Source organism: Lagenorhynchus albirostris, chromosome 11 (genome assembly GCF_949774975.1).
Source record: "Lagenorhynchus albirostris chromosome 11, mLagAlb1.1, whole genome shotgun sequence".
In the NCBI taxonomy this organism is placed as follows: domain Eukaryota; kingdom Metazoa; phylum Chordata; class Mammalia; order Artiodactyla; family Delphinidae; genus Lagenorhynchus; species Lagenorhynchus albirostris.
Window position 1 is genome coordinate 16,532,787 of NC_083105.1, and position 20,434 is coordinate 16,553,220.

A 20,434-nucleotide genomic window follows, 5' to 3' on the forward strand; every position below is an offset into this window, starting at 1 on the left:
AATTTGCAAAGAGCTTTATACATGTGTTTTATTAGCTATTATTAACCTGGCAGGGGTGTACCTGTGTCAGACGGAATGCTTGCATTTTGTGGGATTGGAATGTTTTCTGTTTTCGGATGTCTGATTTCGTCTCCTCAGCTGGTTGTGTAACTATCAAAGAACAAAATGTCAAGAGCAACATGAGCTTTCTGAAGGCAGGGACTACATCTGAATCATCGTTTTATCGTCAACACAAGACCTGGTGTGTAGTAGGTACTTAGTAAATGTTTCTTGAATTCATAAATATAATGAACATAAGTTAGTAAGTAATTGAGACATCCCTAGTGTAGACACACATCATATATGGAGGGAGCAATCATCAAAAGTCAGATCACCATCTGCAAGGGTTAGCTTTCCCCTCTGTTCCTGGGCTGTGGTCTAGGGACCCTTCTTTTTTCCCTACACCTCTCCTCCCCGTGCTAACCAGTCCAAGAACAGGAAGAAGTGTTCAACCCTACCAACAGCAAACTTGCAGGTCTCTCTCTCCCTGAAACCAACAATCCAAGCCCAGGTGGCAGAGATGAAAATGTTCTTTTGTTCACTGGCTGGTGATCAACTTGTATATATCACTGTGTTGCAATATAATTTTTGGAGTCTCAAAAGACATTTCTAAAATAATAAAAAAATCCCTAAAAATATGTTATGTAAGTAACACATGCCTCGTGTAGAATAGTTAATAAATACAAAGAAAAAGAAGAAAACAGAAATCACCTGTAATCCTACCATCCAGACCTAATCACTGCTATTTATCAAAGATTTAAAAATATTTATAGATAAATGAATAAATAAATACCTATACATATATATACACCTGTAAGTTTTACCTATACATATTACATATATATATGTAAGTGATTTTTACAAACATGAAATCAAATTGCACTACTAATTGTAATAGCTAATATTTATAGAGGACCTCCTATGGGCAGGTTTTATTTTAATGTCTTTGTATGTTCTAGCTTACTTAATCCTCATAGTAACACCATGAGGTAGGTATTAATATGATCATCCTCGACTTAGAGATGAGGAAACTGAGTCACAGAGAGGTTAAATAAGGTGGCACAGCAGCAAGTGATGGAGCCAGTATTTAAACCTTGGCAATTTGACTCCAAACTTCATTTGGCAATAGATGGGAATATCTTGCTATATTAATCATTTTTCTATAGCTATGGCTGTGAAGTTTTTATTGTACTACCCAAGATGGTAGACAGATTTCAAATCATGTGCCAAACTTAAAAAAATAAAGAAAAACTCATGATTAGTTTCACTCCAAAATTTGAAAATGAACTAAGATATTCCCATAATAGCTTGCTAGGGCTGCCATAACAAGAAACTATGGAGACCATAATTTCAAAATCAAGGTGTCAGCAGGGTTGTTTCCTTCTGACGGCTGTTGGGGAAGGCTCTGTCCCAGGCCTCTCTCCTTGGCTTGTAGATGGCCAACATTTCCCTGTGTCTCTTCACGTCATCTTCCCTCTTATGGATCTGTCTTTGTGTCCAAATTTCCCCCTTCTTTAAGAATACCAGTCATATTGGATTAGGGTCCACCCTAATGGCCTCCTTTTAACTTGCTTACCTCTGTAAAGACTCTGTCTCCAAATAACATCACCTTCTGAGGTCCTGGGAGTTAGGCCTTTGACATAAGTTTTTGGGGAAGACACAATTCAATCCATACCATTTCCCAATCACCACCATAAGGACATTTGTCCATATAATTTCTTTTTATTTGTCTTGTTGGAAGTACTGATGTTTTGCAATTGTAGCCTGCTGTGCAAAAAAGTTATGAAATATATTAAGGACTTAGGAAATTGGCTAATATATCAGAAAGTCGTATGCCATGGAATTTCTAGGGCAAAAGTGTCCTTTAAATACAGATGAAACTGACGAGAAGAATTCAGCCAGTGAGAGATCAGGAGAAGATGAACAGCTTCTAGGCAGATGAACAACTTGTACAAAGGTTCCATAGCAAGAAAAACTTGGGAGATTTGGGTGTTGGTATTCAAGAAACAGAAAGGAGGCTGAGGCATATTGGGTGAGGGGATAATCTTGGCAGATAAGGTTGGAGACGTAGAGAAGGGCCAGATTGTGAGGGACATTGTAAGCATGAAGGGCAGGTCCATTAGATGTCCTCCTCACCCTCCTGGACACACAGCTAGACTACATTTCCCAGCTTTCCTTGCAGTTAGGTGTGGTCACGTGACTGAGTTCTAGCCAATGGCACCTCCATTTCCCCAGTGCTTGATGCTCTTTCTTCAACCACAATGTGGTTTAGTAACCACATGTTTAAGATGGTGGAATCATAAGATGGAAGGAGCCCGAATCCTGAATCATTACTTGGATGTCAGCTGCCCATTGACCAGGACCACCTGTTTGGACTTTAGACATTGTCTTAGCCTGGGCTGCCATAACAGATTGGCACACACTGGGTGGCTTTAACAACAGGCATTTATGTTTCACAGTTCCGCAGGCTGAGAAGTCCAAGATCGGGTGCTAGCTCTCTTGCAGATGGCTGCCTTCTTGCTGTATCCTCTAATGGCTGAGAAAGAGAGAGAGAGAGAAAAAGCTCTAGTCTCTTCCTCTTCTTAGCAGGACACTAATTCCATCATGGGGGCTGTACCCTCATTATCTCATCTAAAACTAATTACTCCCCAAAGGCCCCAGCTCCAAATACCATCACACTGATGATTAGGGCTTCAACATATGAATTTGGGTGGGTATGGGGTAGGTGGGACACAAGCATTCAGTCCATAGCACAAGTGTAAGAATTAAACTTCTGTTGGGTTTTGTCACTGAGGTGCTTGATACAGCTGCTAGAGCTGCCTTAACATCTGGATAAGTAGCATGAATTTTTTTTCTTGAGTGCACGGGAGACCATTAGAAGATTTTTAGCGGAAGCACAAGACCATACAACTTAAGTTGTGGCTGCTTTAAGATTTTGGATGTAGTTAGCTGACTGAGCGAGGGGCTAGTGCTAGTGAAGTGAGTGAACCTTTCAGTTATCCGTGCATCTGTGGGTTTCATTCTATTTTTGCAGCCAGAAGGCTATCTGACCACTTCTAGAGGGACATCACGGCAGAGAGTGGGCGACCTTGCTCAAACCACCTTTCTTGCTGGGCAAATGATCCCAAGTGTCCAGTGTTCTGATGGTCAGTCCCTGCTGTCTCCACTGGACAGAACTTTTTTTGTTTGTTTGTTTTGCGGTACGCGGGCCTCTCACTGTTGTGGCCTCTCCCATTGCAGAGCACAGGCTCCGGACGCACAGGCTCAGCGGCCATGGCTCACGGGCCCAGCCGCTCCGCGGCATGTGGGATCTTCCCGGACCAGGGCATGAACCGCATCGGCAGGCGGACTCTCAACCACTGCGCCACCAGGGAAGCCCTGGACAGAACTCTTGACTCCATCTCACAATCCTCCCAAGCCTACTCCTTTCCCCTCCACTTCTCCACCTCAGTAAGTGGCACCCCATCTCTTCAGTTTCTAAGGTCCCCAAACCTAGGAATCATTCGAATGTCTTGCCATGGTTGACAAAGCCCTACATGGTCTGACCACTTTCTACTCTTCTGTTTTCCAACCTTGTCTCTGGCTGTCTTGTTCTCACTCAGCTCCAGACATACTGGTCTTCTTTCTGTTTCTCAGACAAAAGCCAGCCTGTCCCAGCCTCAGGGTCTTTGCACAACCTTTTCCTTCTGCCTGGAGCACTCTTTCTCCAAGTCCTTTGCATGGCTGTTCTTCCCATCCTCAGGTCTTAGCTCAAATCTTGTTCCTCAGAGAAGACATCATGCCCACGCCCCTCAACCTGCCCTTCCCTTGCCCTCAAGTCACAGGTATATTATCTCCCTGTTTCATCATCTTCCTAACACTCATCACTGTCTAAGGCAGAGCCCCAGAAAGAGGCCATGGTAACAAAGTAGGGGGAGATGTTAAGAGGACCATGTCGGTAGCTCTTGTCAGACCCCAGTGACTCAAGGCAACTCAGCACTGTAGCCTTTGAGAGAGGGGCTGGAACAAAGAGTGACTTGAGCTGTGAGCTGCCCCAGCCTATAATGCAGTCAGAGGAGAGAGAGGATGTGATCCCCCAGACACCAGGAGGGCCAGGAGATGCCATCGTGAGAGTAGGAGAAAGAGAGTGGCCGTTGCTACCTGGTGGCTGGGAGGCGACATTGGTGAGCACATCTGAGCCCTGCCGAGGGCTCCCACAACTCACTGGGGGGAATCTGGTGGTGGTTGGATCTCCCCTGACTGTGTGGGTCTGGAGCCAGAGAAATTCTGTTTGTTACCGGTACTGGGTAGAGGGGAAAACTGTGGCTAAAATGACAAATCCTCTTCTTTAAGTGAGGTGGGGTATGGTTAACTGGACTGAGGCCGAGAGAGTGTTAAGGAATGCTGATTTCACTCGGTCCTCCGCAGTGGGGAAAGGCCAACCCCACAGGACATTTTTGTGGGCCGGCTGTAAAGGGTGATTTTGGTCATGAGGGACTTTTGGGTTTATCCGTCTTCTGGCTGCATCAGTCCGAGGAGCGTTTGGGGTGGGAAGGTGGTGGGCGTGTGTTGTGATGTGGAGAGGAATCTTTGGCTAAGTAGAGTCTGGACGCTTTGAGCCAGGAAGCCCTTTAGGAGAAACATTTTCCTCTGCTCTCACATTTCCATGAGGAACTTTTGCCCCACTTTCCAGGAGGTGAAAGTATTTGGAAGTAATGCATTTCCTACCTTTGCTCACTGAATCTTCCCCCAAGGGATGAAGAGGATCTAATCTGACTGGCCAAACCAGGAGAAGGAAGTGAATATACATGCTCACCTCTTCCCCTTTTTCTTCCTTCATGATGGTCTGTCTATAGAGCAAGTTTTCTCCCAGGGTCCCCACATGCAGCTGCTCATGCTGTGCATTGCAAAACTCCACGTGGTCCTTTGCATAATGAGGGCAAATGGCACTCCCTAGAGTTGAGCAGGGTGCTAGCCCTGCATTCGCCTCCAGCTCCAGCCCCCAGTGGAGTAAACACCTCTGGATCAGGGCTCCGAGACAGTTTTTAGAGGCAGTTCTGGAAGTGCATCTCTTGCTGTCCCAGGATAGGGCTGTGTTAGTGGCCAGAATAATGGCTTCCTACTCCCAAAGATGTCCACATTCTAATCCCCAGAACCTTTGAATACGTTACCTTACATGGTGAAAGGAGCTTTGCAGATGTGATTAAGTTGGGGATCCTGAGATGAGAAGCTTATCCTGGATTACCTGGGCGGGTCCAAAATAATCACAGCATCCTTATAAGAGAGAAGGTGATGTGATAAGGAAAGAGAGAGACTTGAAGATGCTATACTGGGGGCTTTGAAGATGGAAGAAGGGGCCGTGAGTCAAGGAATGCAGGAAAGATTCTCGCCTAGAGCCTCCAGAAAGGAGCACAGTCCTGTGACCACAGTGTTTTAACCCAGTGAAATTAATACATGTTGGGTTTCTGACATTCAGGACTATAAGATAAAAAATGTGTGTTGCTTTAAGCCACTAGGTTTTGGTAATTTGTTACAGCAGCAGTAGATACTAATACAGACTCAATTGGTATTAAACAGCAGCTCCCCTTCTTGCTGCCGTGGTGCCTGGCTCTTCATGAGTTGCGCTCCAAGGTCTAGAGCTGTGCTGTTCACAGCAGTAGCCACTAGCCCTATGTAGCTATTAAAATGAAAATTAAACACAAATTTAAAATTCACTTGCTCCATTGTACTAGCCACACTTCAACTGCTCAAGAGCCACAGGTGGCTTGTGGCTACCTATTGGACAGCGCAGGTACAGGACATATTCCTCATCATAGAAAGTTTGATTGGATGGCACTGGGCTGGACACTGGGGGAAGTCATAGGAACCGCATCAGCCAGGGGGTATCAGCCGTGTTCTCCAGCCAGACAACACCAAGTTGGCAGTTTATCCTCCATTTGACTTCTGTGTTTATAGTTCTTGAGGTATTTGTATTGTCCCTGGGGGCAGTGGGGCAGAGGGGAGATGGATCCCTTCAAATCCCAACACAATCAAGCGAGGACAAGGGTGTACTAGAACTGGGGACCGACAGGGGAACTGGAAGGGAGGGGCCCAGGTGCCAAGGACCCGAGGACGCCAGGCCCAGCACACAGTAGGAATCCTTGACCCCCAAAGAGATCTGGGGGAGAGAAAATGGTCAAGTCCTTCAGAAACATAACTCAGACAACAGCTGGGTTTCTGGAACCCCTGAGATCCAGATAAGATTGGTTTGAAAACTCGTTCCATTCCCCAGGCAGTCCAGCACTCTCCTCCAGATTTCTGGATATTCTTGACATCCTCCAAGCCATTTTTGCCTTGAGACTAACCTCTCTGAACCACATTAACCCCGACCTGACTTCCAGCTCCTACTTTGATTTCAACGCAAAGCAACGCTCCCTACTCCACCCAACCCTGCCGCCCACCAAGTGTTTGAGAGACAGTGTGGCGTGGCCGTGAAGGGCATGGATCCTGAAGTCTGACTGCCCGGGCCTGTCACTTACAAGCTTTGGGACCTTGGACAACTTACCTAATTCCTCTGTGCCTCAGTTTCCTCATCTGGAAATTTGAGATAATAATTAACTTGTTGTGGGGATTAAATGAGTTAATTTGTGAAAATTCCTAGGACAGTTCCTGGCATGTAATACGTCCTTAAAAGGGGTAGGTTAATATTTGTAGGTATATTGAAAATTTCGGGTTCACAGAGGGAAATCTGTACCTTGCTGTAAACAATTCAAATAGCCAACTAGCCATTCCTGGCTAATTACATCTGTTCAGCTTCTGCCACTAAAGGTTCTAATTAGCCTGCCCCTGTTTGTGGTATCTGTCTCCTGGTCTTCTTTCTCTCCTTTCTTTGGCAGGCGGTCCCCAGAGTGGGTGTCCCAACTGGCTGTAGCAGGGTAAGGGAGTTTAAAATGCAAGTCCCTGACTGCAATTTTACAAGGATTTTTTTTTCAGTCCAGATTTATTACTCTTTGTGTGTCTATGCCAGGGGCATTTCAGACTAAAATAGCCATTGTTATCTGTTTCAGAGGAAGTGGGAGATAGGCGCCTCCAGACACTGTCTGTGAGCAATCGGCTGCGGCTATGAGTCAGTAATTCCTGGTCCCCCTTCTGCAGGGTCTAGGCTGGGGGCTGTCCGGGAGCTAGTCTAAGATTTATTCTAGAGTGTTGCTTAAGCCCAGTGTAAGCACCACCCATCTGAGAGAGAAGACGAAAGGACCTCTAGTGGCAAATATGGGAGGAATCAGCATTGATCTTAGCGTCCAAAAGATCTAGGTTTTCTCCCAGCTCTGCCTGCTCCTTACCAGCTCTGTGACCTTGGGCAAATGACTTCACCTCTCTGGGCCTCAGTTTCCTTACATGCAAAACACAGTAGCTACGAGGCTGCCACTATAGTTCAGCATGATAATGTATTTAAAAGGCAATAGTGCATTTAATGAGCCTGGCATGCAGTAGGTGCTCAATAAACAGTAGTAATAACTTATCTGGTGATCAGAACATTATTAGGAGGAAGGTGTTATTGCCCCATTTTGACTGAGCCAACTGCCAGAGCTCACAAAGCTGATAGACGTCGGAGCCAGGATGGCAGCCTGACTGATTCCACATGTTATGATTTTCTTTGTCTCTTACATAGTACATGAAATTCACGAATGCTTTCTTTTTGTCAAAACTCAATAACCAGAAGCTGAAGAGTGAAAAGTAAAATTTGTCCCTTATCTGTTGACCCTACTCTCCTCCTCAGAGATAACAACTGTTCATAATTTATTATGGATGAGTGTTGCCCATTTTCTATGAACTTCCCTAATAATTTTCACCATGCTCTTTATTTTTTAATTTTTATTTTTATTACATCTTTATTGGAGTATAATTGCTTTACAATAGTGTGTTAGTTTCTGCTTTATAACAAAGTGAATCAGTTATACGTATACGTATGTTCCCATATCTCTTCCCTCTTGCATCTCCCTCCCTCCAACCCTCCCTATCCCACCCCTCCGGACCGTGCTCTTTAAATGTGAGTGAGATCTATCATCTGTTATCTATCCCTCTATCCAGTTCTGTGGCTCATTTTTGACACTTAGCTCTATGTCTCGGAAAATTTTCTACACCTGTATATATATGTATATAACTTTGTATTAGTTTTGGTAACCACTATTAAGAGTCCATCAAATGGCTGTAGGGTAAATTATGTAATCAAATTTACTAGTGATTACTCCATTGAGAACGTTTGGTTTGTTTTTAGTGCTTCACCTTTGAATTTCACTTGGTGTTAATGCAACAGGACTTTAAATTTTGATGTAGTTGTGTCTGTCAATCTTTCCTTTACAGCTTCTGAGTTTTGTGTCTTATTTACAAAGGCCTTCTCACCATCTCAAGGTTGTAAAAATATTCTTGCAAGTTCTCTTCTGGTATACTAAAACCCCATTATGTTCCTGGACGCAGGGCCCAAAACGTTGTCACTTAGGAGGTGGGGTTGGTGTTCCAGTGCTGAAGATGAGAATTAGTTGCCAATCACTGGTCGTGCTATATCTGAATTCATTTGTTATGGGGGATACTCTGTAGTTTTGGTTTTTATGTTGAAGTCTAAAGCATCTGGGATATATTATTTTGAATGGCATTAAGTAGGATCTAATTTTATTTTTTCCCTTGTAAATGAGAAATTGTGTCAATATCATGTATTGGATGGTCTTTTTCTTTCTTAAATTGTCACCTTTATCTAAAAAGTATGGTAAGTGTCTAGATATGGATCTGTCTCTGGAATCTCCTGTTCCAGTAATATATTTGTAGGCTTAATCATATTCATCCATCTATTTTGTTCTGTTGCTCTGTACTTGAGCCAGTACTACATTGGCAAAGAGTTAAATGTCCAAACAATACAATAAGTATTTTTGAGTGAGTTAATGTAATGAATTACAATGATACACGTCTCTCTTCATGATTCTTGTATTTCTTTTATTACAGTGCTAAATCTGATCTGTTAATATTTATTTGGAAGTTATCATCTGTTTTAGTGAATATGGAGTACGGTTTTTTATTTGCATTCTCTCCTTGTTTAGTTTCGGCACAAGTGAACAGTCACTGGTTTTGCCACTGGATCATACCTCCTCTCTGTTGCGTTTCCACATACGTTAGTGACACATTTTTTTCCAGCTGTCGTGACGGATCTATAGCCCTGGAGCATCAGTGAGAGGCTGTAAGTAAAGAAAACTCAGATCTTGGTCCTGGATAAAATCACTAGAATCAGGGGGTGTAGCGGAGGGGGTCGCAGGCTGGAAGACTCAGTTCAACAGAGGAGAGCAGGCATCAGTTCTAGGGGTCAGTGTTGTGAAGTTGCCTCAAGGGGCGCCAGGGTACATTCACACCATAGGTGAATGTGTGTGTCTTTTTGTTGTGTATCCTGCATTGGTATTTGTGTATGTGTTTGCGATAAGCCTGGGCGCATGAATATATGAGCATATGTACATGCCTGTGAACACGTGAATGAGTGTAAGCCCATGTGTGTATGTAGATGCGTAAGAATGTGTGCATGTGTCGGGGTGCTTGTCTGTGTACTGAGGAAATTTCTGCTTCATTCCAAGCTGGTCAGGCAGGACAATGCAGGGATCGCTTAAGCCTTCGTGGGTTTTGCGGGAGGATGGGTCAGTGGGCCTAGATAAGGCACAGTTGGAAAAGGCTGAGGCAGGGAAACTGAAGCATGGGACTGGCAGTGTGGCTTTGACAAAGCAACTTAATCTCTTTTAACCTCAGTGTCCCCAGGTAAAACATGGGAGAGGCTCACCCCTGCCCTGTCCCCTCCTCCTGTCCTTAAGCTCGAAGGGAGACTCAAATGAGCTGACATCTGTGAAAGCCTCTTACAGGTTGAGAGGGAAGGAAATGCTCTCAAGCTCTGCTTTCTTGTTTCCCAGGTGGGCTGTCACCCACAAGGCTGGGGCAGTGATGTGGCGGCCCAGCAGTGGCTCTGTTCCATTTGCACTGGGCTGTCGAAAAGCACGTGGGAATGTGCTTTCCCCAGGAGCCGGTGCCCTCTGATCCCACATCAGATGGCTTGGACACTCTTCAAATCAAGCTGGCTTCACTTCTCTGTATCCTGTGGATAGAAGTGCCGGCTCCTCCTACGCCGACCCCATCAGCACACAGGAGCCAAGACCGACAAACTGCATCTCTCTCCAGAGCAGATGCTGGACACGCGGTCCCAGCTTCGGAAGCCACCTGTTGGGGAGAGGCAGGAAAACTCTGACCACTCCCTCTGGCTGAACCTGTTCGGCTGGCAGACTCCTCTAACTTTCTCTCAGATAACTGCACTTGTAGGTTTAAACCTTCCTGGAATAGACTTAAGCAGAGCAGCCTGACTTGGTTTTTCCTGCTTTAAATGCTGTGGTGTGGGCCAGCCACGTGCTTTGCAGAGGTCTGTAGGCGTGATGCCATCCATGTCACTTGGTGGCTGACGACTGGACAGCAAGGGAGAATGGCCACTTTTCAGTATGACGTACTGTGGCAGAATGCTGCCCAGTGGTGACCCATCTGACCAAATGAGGCCAAAAATGTTCAGTCAGAGTGCATATCATGGGAAGTGTATTAGGATTCTTTTTGACAAAAGTGACAAAAAAAACCCCGCAACCACCCAAGTCAAATTAGCTTCAGGAAAAAGTATAAAAGTTGTTGGCTCACATAACTGGGAAGTCCAATGTAGGTTTCAGGCGTAGCTGGATCCAGGCCACACTCATCTTCAGAGTGCCCTCTTTTTCTTCATCTCTTTGCTCTTTTTCCCTCTCTGTATTGGCTTTATTTTCTCCTCCTATAGACAGGTTAACTCCCTGTGATGGAGGAAGACGACCACTGGAAGCCATAACTACACATCCTCCCAAGAACTGCCATAAACAGGAAGTTATCTTCCCAGGTTGCTTTAGCAGAAAAGTCTCAGTGAAGACTGATTGGCTTGGCTCAGGTCATGTGTCCACTTCTTGTCCATTCACTGTGGCTGGAGAGCTAAAGTGTTCTGATTGGCCATCCCGGATTCCTGGACCACCCCTCTAACTGGAAGAGGGGGTGGGGGGATTGGCAGTCCCCAGATAGTGCATGGAGTGGCTTAAACAGAAGACATTTATTTCCTCATAGTTCTGGAGGTCGGAAGTCCCAGATCAAAGTCCAGTAGAATTGGTGTCTAGTGAGAGCCCTCTTAATGGCTTAAACACAACTGCCTTCTCCCTGTGTCTTTACGTGGTGGAGAGCTGTCTGGTGGATGTCTTTTCTTATAAGGACATAATCCCATTGGATCAGATACCCACATTATGACCTTATTTAACTTTGATTACCTCCATTAAAGCCCTATCTCCCCTGGGGGCTGGGGCTTCCCGCCTTTGGGGGGAAACAAACTTTCAGCCTAGAGGAAGGGGCAGTAAATTTGTTCTTAATCCCACTGAATCTGTCTCCTATGATTATGTGTCAGAAATTGAGCTAAGGGCTTTATGTGAATTATCTTAATTAACCCTTCCTCCTCTATGAAACAGAGATTATCTTTACCTCAGTTTTACATAAGAGGCAATCGAGGTTGAAGGCAGTTAAGTAAGTTATCTCAGGTCACAGAACTAGTAAGCGGCAGAGCCAGAACTCAGGTCCAAATCTGCCTAGTTTAAAAGCCTACACCTTTAACCATGATGCTCTCAGCCACTGAAAGCCTTACCCCGCAGAGGGTCTAAACCACAATTCTCTTTGAATGTCCAGGCTCCTTGGAAGAATTGGGCTTTGGTGTCTGCCTATTTCCTGAAGTATTTAGTTTTGAAATAGTTTCTTATGGATAGAAGAGAGAACTACAGCCTGGGGAATCAAAAAGCCCTTGGTGGTTTGGTTTTGGAAACAATCTCAGGTGCCCTCGTTCACACTTGGGTATCCTCTGCCCTGCCCACCATGACTAGTTAAACCGCGCCCTTATTGGCAGCCCAGCTCTGAAGTTAGATAGCATCAGGTTCTTGGTTTGATGGAATGACATCAGGAAGCAAAATGTGGAAAACGCAGGAGTTCAAGGTCTTAGTTCTCCATCTCCATCAATGAAGCTATTGAAGCTTTGGGGTCCCTCACTTGCCTGGGGTGGCCCTGGCTCTGTGTTCACCTGGCCATGTGTTTCTGTAAGCGGTTTCAGCTGCAGTGGGCTCAGTCTGCTGTCTCTTTCCTCCTCTCTCCCCCTCCCCTCACACTTCTCGGGCTAGGTCGTGTTGGGGTGACCACTCTTTCCTTCAAGGCGGTATTGGATGGCCGCGCATATTTTATAGGCATGGTTTTGTGTGATTTTTCTCAAAAAGGTCCCCCCACCCCGAAGTATAAGCTTCAGGCTCCCCAAACTGATCTGCCTCTTCTTCCCTCTGCTGATTGGTTCTACGACCTGTGATCCTGTTTCCAACTAGCCGAGTAGCCGTGAGCAGTCAGTAGGATGGAGATCACAGTGCCTCTGCTTTCACGTCACCCTTGGGGTTCCTTTCAGCTCAAAGAACAGAGTCAACAGCCAGCGGGCCCCGAGTGACCGCCTGACCCAGGTGCCTCTCAGGAATGAGCTTATTATTCATTAACAAGCCTGGTTATTTTATGGGCCAATTAACTTGGGAGGACATGGAAGGGAAATTCCAACATTGCGCAAGCCTCCTCTTCTCTTCTCCCCTCTGTAGTTTGAGTCTCTGCCACTGTTTACATTTAAGCCGATTTGCTATCCCAGCATCTGCAGTTTGATTATTTGACTATGGCCTGGCTCTTGGTCAAACCACCGGGGAGCCCACTAGCCATGATTATAATGGGTTTTTTTTTTAAAAGTTGGGCCTCTGTGTATGGGCCCACTGGTATTAGAGTGTAGAGTTATTGTAATGAGGTATTAGCCTCATAGAAACAATCGTGCAAAGCAAGCGGGCTGAGAAATGCCAGACAAATGCAGTTGATTATTTGGTCAGTACATCTTTGCTTGATTTTTCGTTCTGTTGTGAAAGAGAGTGTGTGGGAAGAGAGGAGACTGGCCATTACTGAGCACCTACTGTATATCAGGCACGACTTAAAGTCACTTTTCCATGTTTTATGTTTTGTTTTGAAATGATTCAGCAAGGTAGCATTATGAGCTTATGTCTATTTACAGGGGAGGCACAGAGACGTTAAGAAAATTGCCCTTAGTCACACAGCAAGCAGATGAAGGAGGCATACGCACAGCAGAGTCTGTGACTTCAAGTGCTCCGTTTCTTCCACTTTAAGCTGACTGATGTGGATATACTTGTAGCGGCACTCCCAGTCTCTCCGAGCCTCTTTTGGTTTCTTTTTGGTCTCAGAGCCTCAGTATCAGACATGCTCTGAGGTGGGTGCTGCTTGGCTGGAGGAAACCATGAGAAGCCAGAATTCGGGTGAGGTCCTTTGTAGGAAGAATCACCGGGGTCATTTTGGAGGCAACTTGAGGTTGGCGATTTTGCTCCTGACTTCTTAGTGAGCACAGCGCAGCCTCATGAAATGCACAGACCCGCCATCCCGGGAGCATCTTCTAATTCCGGCTGTGTCACTACTTCTGTCTGTCTTTAGGCAAGTCCGCACCTTTCTACCTCTCTGGTCCCTGTCTACTTTCCAGCATTGCCACCTACCATCCTCTGTCTTGCTCAGGCTGCTGTAGCTTTGCAGAATGCAAGTAGTTTATTTAGTAAGTGATCCCAGGAAATGTGGACGAGGGAGATGGGGCAGGAGACAAGGAAGAGAAGAAAGGCAATAAAGAGTGAGTTATTAGGAATGACCCCTCTGGACGCCCGGAGTTTAATCCTGCTTGGGGTCGTGGGAGCCCATATAGAACAGCACTTCTCATCCCTCCCCAAGGGCAGAGTGAACGGCGACTTTGGAGAAAGCTCTCGAAGAGTTGTACGTTCTGATCTTTGGAAGACTGGCTAGTGTGCACAGAAGTGTCCACTGGCAAGAGGATATGGGGGTGTCTCCACAAGATTCTGATGCAGTCAGAAAAACCACTATTTCCTGAAGCCACTGTAGTAGGGTTTTCTGTTACTTGCAGCAGAAGGGATTCGCAAGGTGAGCATTGGTCTAAAGACACGTCACTTTCTTTCAGTCCACCCAACATGTCACTCTTTTTCTTGCGTTAGATAGGGTGTCCCCTCATACTCACGTCTCTGCCTGGTCCACTTTCCCCTCCCTTTCCTCACCCAAGGTCTCACTCCATCTTTTCAATGCCCTGCAGTTTCCAAAAGGGGCTGTGTCTGATCAACCAATCAAAAGTGGTTTCCCTTCTGCTGTTTGAACCCAGCTCTGACCAAATCCAGACAAAACATAAGTCCAATTTTTTTTTTTATTATTAGATTCAACAAACATAAAATCACCCTGTGAAAGCTTCTAAACACTTACTCAATTTCTATACTAACTGGTAACATACAGTTCATTTTCCAGCCCTGGGCCAGGGACCACACTTTGAGTAGCTCTGTTTCATACGGTTCTGGCCACTGTGTGCCCATCAAATGGGGCTCTGGTTAGCTGCTGCTGCATAAAAAAGTCATTCCCAAAACTTCCTGGCTTAAAACAATTATTTTATTATTATCTCTCATGATGTCTTTGGGTTAGGAATTTTGGGAGGGGCACAGCTGGTCAATTCTGGTTTGGGGGTCTCTCATGCAGTGGCAGTCAGAGGTGGCTGGAGTTGTAATGGTGTAGGACTGGAGCAGCTGGGGGCTGGTCAGGCACCTCTCTTTCTCTGTGTAGTTTCAGGACCATTTCATGTGGCCTCTCTGCGTGGGCTAATTTGGACTTCCTCCCAGCATGGTGGTCTCAGGGCAGTTGACTGCTGGCGTGGAGGCGTAAATGGAGACCAAGGGTATCGAGAGTGAGGGTCATAGTGAGCAAAGTGTTATCTGAATCGCCTTTTAGGAATTAGCCGAAGTCATGTAGCATCACTTCTGCCTACTCTATTGATTGAATTAGTCACGAAACACACCCGTATTCAAGAGAAGGGATATTAAACCCCCTTTTGATGGATAGTGGCAAGATTCTAGAAGAATACATGAGATGGGGGATTCTGTAACCGTCTTTGGACTATACAATCTGCCTCCTGTGGGGCGGTGGCAAAGGATGAAAGCGGAAAGCCTTGTTAGCAAGCCGGTCTGGGTGAAAAGTGGAGCTGGGTATCATACAGGCAGTAAGAAAGAAGAGAAGAAAAGGAGAGACTGACATGTATTACGTAGGAGGTAGAAGTTGCTAGGAAGTGGTGATCAGGAAATGAGGTGTGAAGGAGAAAGTGGGGCAAGGATGTGCCTAACATTCCCGCCTCCTCCGTTTGGGTGAATGGTGGGTCAGTTGCCAAGGTGGGGAATTTAGGAGGAAGAGCAGGAAGCAGGAAGGGGGCTGTCGATGGCTTTGCTGAGTGGGATTCCCATTGCCCGATTCATTAAACTTCTTCCCAGTGTTAAGACTGAGCAACAGTGTGGAGATTGGAAAAGACTATATCCTGCTCTTAGAGACTCTGCCCAGGAATGTGTCAGGTCCTCGACCCAAACTAGGCAACAGAAGGGCTGGGCTCTCGGGCAGATGGACACACCTGAGTGAGGAGGCTGGTAAACACAGCACAGCACAGTGTTTGCCAAACCGCCTGATTGTCAGAATCACCGGGGGAGCCTGTTAAAAATAAAAATTCCCAGGCCCCACCCCAAACTTACTGAATCAGCATCTTCGGGGCGTGAGGCTGGGAACGCCTATTGTATAAATGCCCCAGGTGACGCTGATGGTCGGGAGAGTCTGGCCAGCACTGCGGAAGTGCCCTTGTTCGTTGCACAACGATGCACAGTGGCAGGAGGGTCATCCCCATGAACACAATGTTAGCAGTACCCCCAGCGGTGTGCAAATCTAAGTGTAAATTTGGACTCTACAGTTTCCTCCTGTGTGATCGTGGGAATGTGAATCCAGGCTACCCACATCCTATCCTATCCGGCTACAGATTCAGGGGTTCCCACGATCCCTACGCCCCAGGTCTGATAACTCGCTAGAATGACCTTATGGAACTCAGGAAATTGCTATACTTAATGGTTACCGTTTAAAGGATGAGGATACAAATGAGCAGCCAGATGAAGTGGTACATAAGGCAAAATCTGCAAGGGTCCCAAGTCCAGAAGCTTCTGTCCCGAGGCCGCAATGATGTGTGTTGAAGTTGGAGAAGCACTGCCCTAGAGCCGCTGTGTGAACAAGTTGTCTAAGCTGTGAGAGGGGAAGGCCAGGTACGTCGGATCAGGACGTAGCAGGCACCGTTGGGTTCCTACCCAACAGCTCTCCTTCTGCCTTTGTACTTGCTGGCAGGACAACAATTCAGTCTTAGGTAATGGGTGACTGTGTTGTTCTGGAGAGGCTGGCCCTTAACCATCCTCGAATCCTGATTGGTGAAAGCCAGTCGAGGAGCCCTACTTCGACTTGCCACTGCAGGTTTGGGTGTGGCTAGATGATGCAGTGCTGGCAGGGAGTTAGGAGGGCGTGTCGGCAGGGGCTTTGGGAATGGCTATCCTTGTGGATTAAATAGGTAAGGAGGAATCACTCCCTTTTCTGCCCTTAGACCTTGGAGTCAGCAGACGACACCTGGAGGTAGAGCAGCCATCTTGGGAACATGAGGGGAGCCAGGCTAAGCGGATGGGCCAGCACAGTGAGCATGACACCGTGAACCCCCCAGCCCACGTCCACCCCCCCAAAGGCTCTTGAAGCACAGTTGAGATGCTAGATTAATCCAGTCTAGAGCTACTCTCCCTCAGGAGCTCTTAATACAAATAATAAGGGATAGATGTCTAATGGGGCTTTTTCCTACTCTTGACCAAGGTCCCAAACCTGAAAACTAGAGGCACCTCTCCACTCCCCCGCAACATTATAGAAACGGAGGTACTAGACCAGGTGTCTCCATCTTGGCACTATTGACGTTTTGGACCAGATAATTCTTTGTTATGAAGGGCTGTCCCCCTCATCATACGATGTTTAGCAGCATCCTTGCCTCTCAACCCCCTAGAGGCCAGTAACACCCCTCCAGGTGTGACAACCTAAAGTGTTCCCAGACATTGTCAAATGTCCCTGAAGTGGAGGAGACGGGGCACCAAATCGCCCCCAGTTGAGATCCACTGTGCTAGACTGTCCATGTACAGGGTAGTCCCAAACGAGCTCTGTGATCTGTAGCCAGCACTTGCTCCAGCCAATGTTTAAGAGAAGGTGAGACAGATCACGGAATGAAGGGGAGGGAGGATTTCTGTGCAGAAAGTTGTCAGAGACTGGGAGTTCCCCTTCACAGAGAGCAGAGAAGGCCACCAGGAAGAAACAAATATGTCCCCATCGCCCCCCCACTCACTGGCTGGGCTGTGCAAACTCATGGCCTCCAGGCCTCCACTGGGATGGAGTTGAGTGTAGTCAGAGAGTTCTTGGGAGAACTTTGGGATGCCTGGATGTTTGGAGAAATCCAGGGACTGTTGCCAGACCCTGGCCTGGAGAAGTTTAAATGCGAGACACTAGCTTGAGTGACACTTGACAGGACAGCAAAGGGCGAGGGCTACAGTGGCAGGGAAGGGATGGGAAACCCATGGCAGATCATCATGGCAGATTCACCCTTCTGCGTGGAACTTTGAGGTAAGGTGAGGGCTGTGTGGGGTGTATGGGAGAAGGTGGTGGTTATTAGCCGGGGTAGGTCACCTTTGCCAGAGAAGGGGACAGCGGGAAGTACAAAGGAGAGAGTCTCCAATAACCACCAAAGCATCCTCATCTGCTGCACAGATGGCCACATTTCCAGCACCAACCAAATCGGGTTTTCCTTTCACACCTGCTCTCCCTCTGCCCTGGAGGGGCAAGAAACAGCATTAGCCAGTAAGAGAGGAGCTGGAGCAGGGCTAGAAAAGACCCTTCTGTCCCCACCGCTCACTGGAGGCTTCCTAGCTGGGATGTGGCTTGAACTGAGTGGTTGGGAAGGGCCAGGGTGTGGAGGGAGAAACTTCAGCTTGGGTTAGAACTTGAGGTTTTGATATTCGTTTCTAGGAATTTATCCCTTTCTTCTAGGTTGTCCATTTATTGGCATACAATTGTTCCTAGTAATCTCTTATGATCCTTTGTATTTCTGTGGTGTCATTTTGTAACTTCTTTTTTATTTCTGATTTTATTGACTTGGACGCTCTCTCTTTCTTTCTCGGCGAGTCTGGCTGAAAGTTTATCAATCTTGTCTTTCAAAGAACCATCTCTTACTTTCATTGATCTTTTCTGTTTTTTTTTTTTCATTTCATTTATTTCTGCTCTGATCTGTATTATTTCCTTCCTTCTACTAACTGTGGGCTGTTTGTTTTGCTTTAAGAAAGTATGGGTGTTTATTTTTATGAGTGAAAGGCATTCTTTTTCCTTCCCACTCCCCACCCAACTCTCTCTGAACTAAGTGACATGTGATCATCCCTCAGGCATAAGATTTCCCTGGACCTCAGCAGAGTAAGTTGACTCCCTTCCTACATGCCCTGCCGGCACCCTGTACCTCCCTTTCTGGAACATTCTCCAAGCTTTGGTTAGCCGCTCCCACTTCACTTTCCCAGTGCAAGCTCCACGAGGGCAGGTCAGGCTTGCCTCCTTCCCTGCTGGGTCCCTGGCCCGGCTGGCAGCACATAGTAGGTGCTCACTAAACAAATGCTTGCTGACTGAATGAACTGCAGTCTCTCCCGTCGCCTTTGCCTTTCCACCCTTCACTCTCTGGTTCTGTTTTTAAGTGACCTATTGGAGAAAAGGGCAGGGATGATGAAAGTGAGGATGGAAAAAAGGGGCTGAGGAATTTTACACAAATGAACCACATTCAGCAACAGCAAATTCACCACATTCTTTAGAAGCCTGTGAAAATCTGGCAGACAAAAGAGGGTTTTGTGAGTGGGTGTCAGATGATGACTGTAGCCATGAACATTTCTTAGGCGTGGGGAAAGGGGTGAGGAATTGCTATATCCTCCTGGACTAGAGAGAACAATGCCTTCTAATTTTAAAAGTCTCTCTTTTAATGTAAAGGGCCCACTGGATGGTTTAGGAGTATTTTCCCTCTTAGAAAAGCAAATCTATTGTCTTAACAGCAACAAGGAAGCCTTCTCTGGAATGAAGCTGTGTCTATAGGTGAGACCGTAAGAAAATACGTTTCACAGCTAGTATGCTCAGGGGCAGGCATGGACAGTGAAAAGATTGGTTCTTTGTCTTTCTTTTTCCGAAACATTTTATTTCAAAGTGATTCCAGATCTATAGAAAAGTTGCAAGGATAGTACAAGGATCTCCCAATATGCTTTACTTAGATTTCCCAAAAGTTTACATTTTATCACATTCATTTGATCATTCCCTCTCTCTATACATATTATCATTTCTTTTTCTGACCTTCTGGAGAGGAAGTTGCAGACACAATGTCCCTTTACCTCTAGATCCTTCAATGTGTATTTCCCCTCAAAACAAGGACAGTCTCTTAGAGTGATCAAAATCAGGCAATTTACATTGATATAATGCTATTTGTAATCCATAGACCTTATTCAGTTTTGCCAATTGATGAATTAATATCCTTTATAGCAAAAGAAAAAAAATTTTTCTGGCTCTGGATCCATTCCAGGCTCATGTGTTGAATGTAATTGTTAAGTCTCTTTAGTTTCCTGTAACACGGAATAGTCCTCAGGCTTTGTCTTTCATGACCTTGACATTTGTCAAGAGTATGAGCCAGTTATTTTTTAGAATGGTCCACAACTTGGATTTATCTGAAGTTTCCTTATAGTTAGATGCAGGTTTGCATTTTGGACAGGAATATCACAGGAATGATGTGATGTCATAAAGACTGACTTTGAAAAGGCGAGCATTTCAAAGGGTTTGGCATTCGAGAAAGATTGGAGGCATCACAGAGTGTTTATGACTCCAGGCCTTAGACTCACTTGCTAGAGATGCAGTTTAGAAATGCGACCTTGAGAGAGTCACTTCACCTCTCTCAGGCTTTGTGTTCTAATCTGCAAAATGGGTAGATTGGTATTGGCTTACATTTATTGGGTGCTTACCTATTGCCAAAGGTTGTTCCAAATGTCTTATATGCAATGGCTCACTTAATCCTCATGACACCCCTCTAACAGAGATGTTTTAAAACATTATTAGAATAATAATGTAAATAACGTAAAAGGAGAGTCCTCTTACAGAGGAAGAAACTGAGGCACGGAGAGGTTGAACAACTTGGCCGAAGTCACAGCTTGTAGGTGGCAGTGATGGGCTTCCAACTAGGTTACTTTGTCTCTGGAGGCTGCCTGTTTAATTCCCACACCATATTGACTCCTGGAAGTGACACCTTAGAAGGTTTTTATGAGAACTAAAGAAGGGTGTGTAGGGCAAGCATCTAACCCAGTGCCTGGCACATAGTAAATACTAAGAGATAATTGTTAATATCTTCCTTTACTCC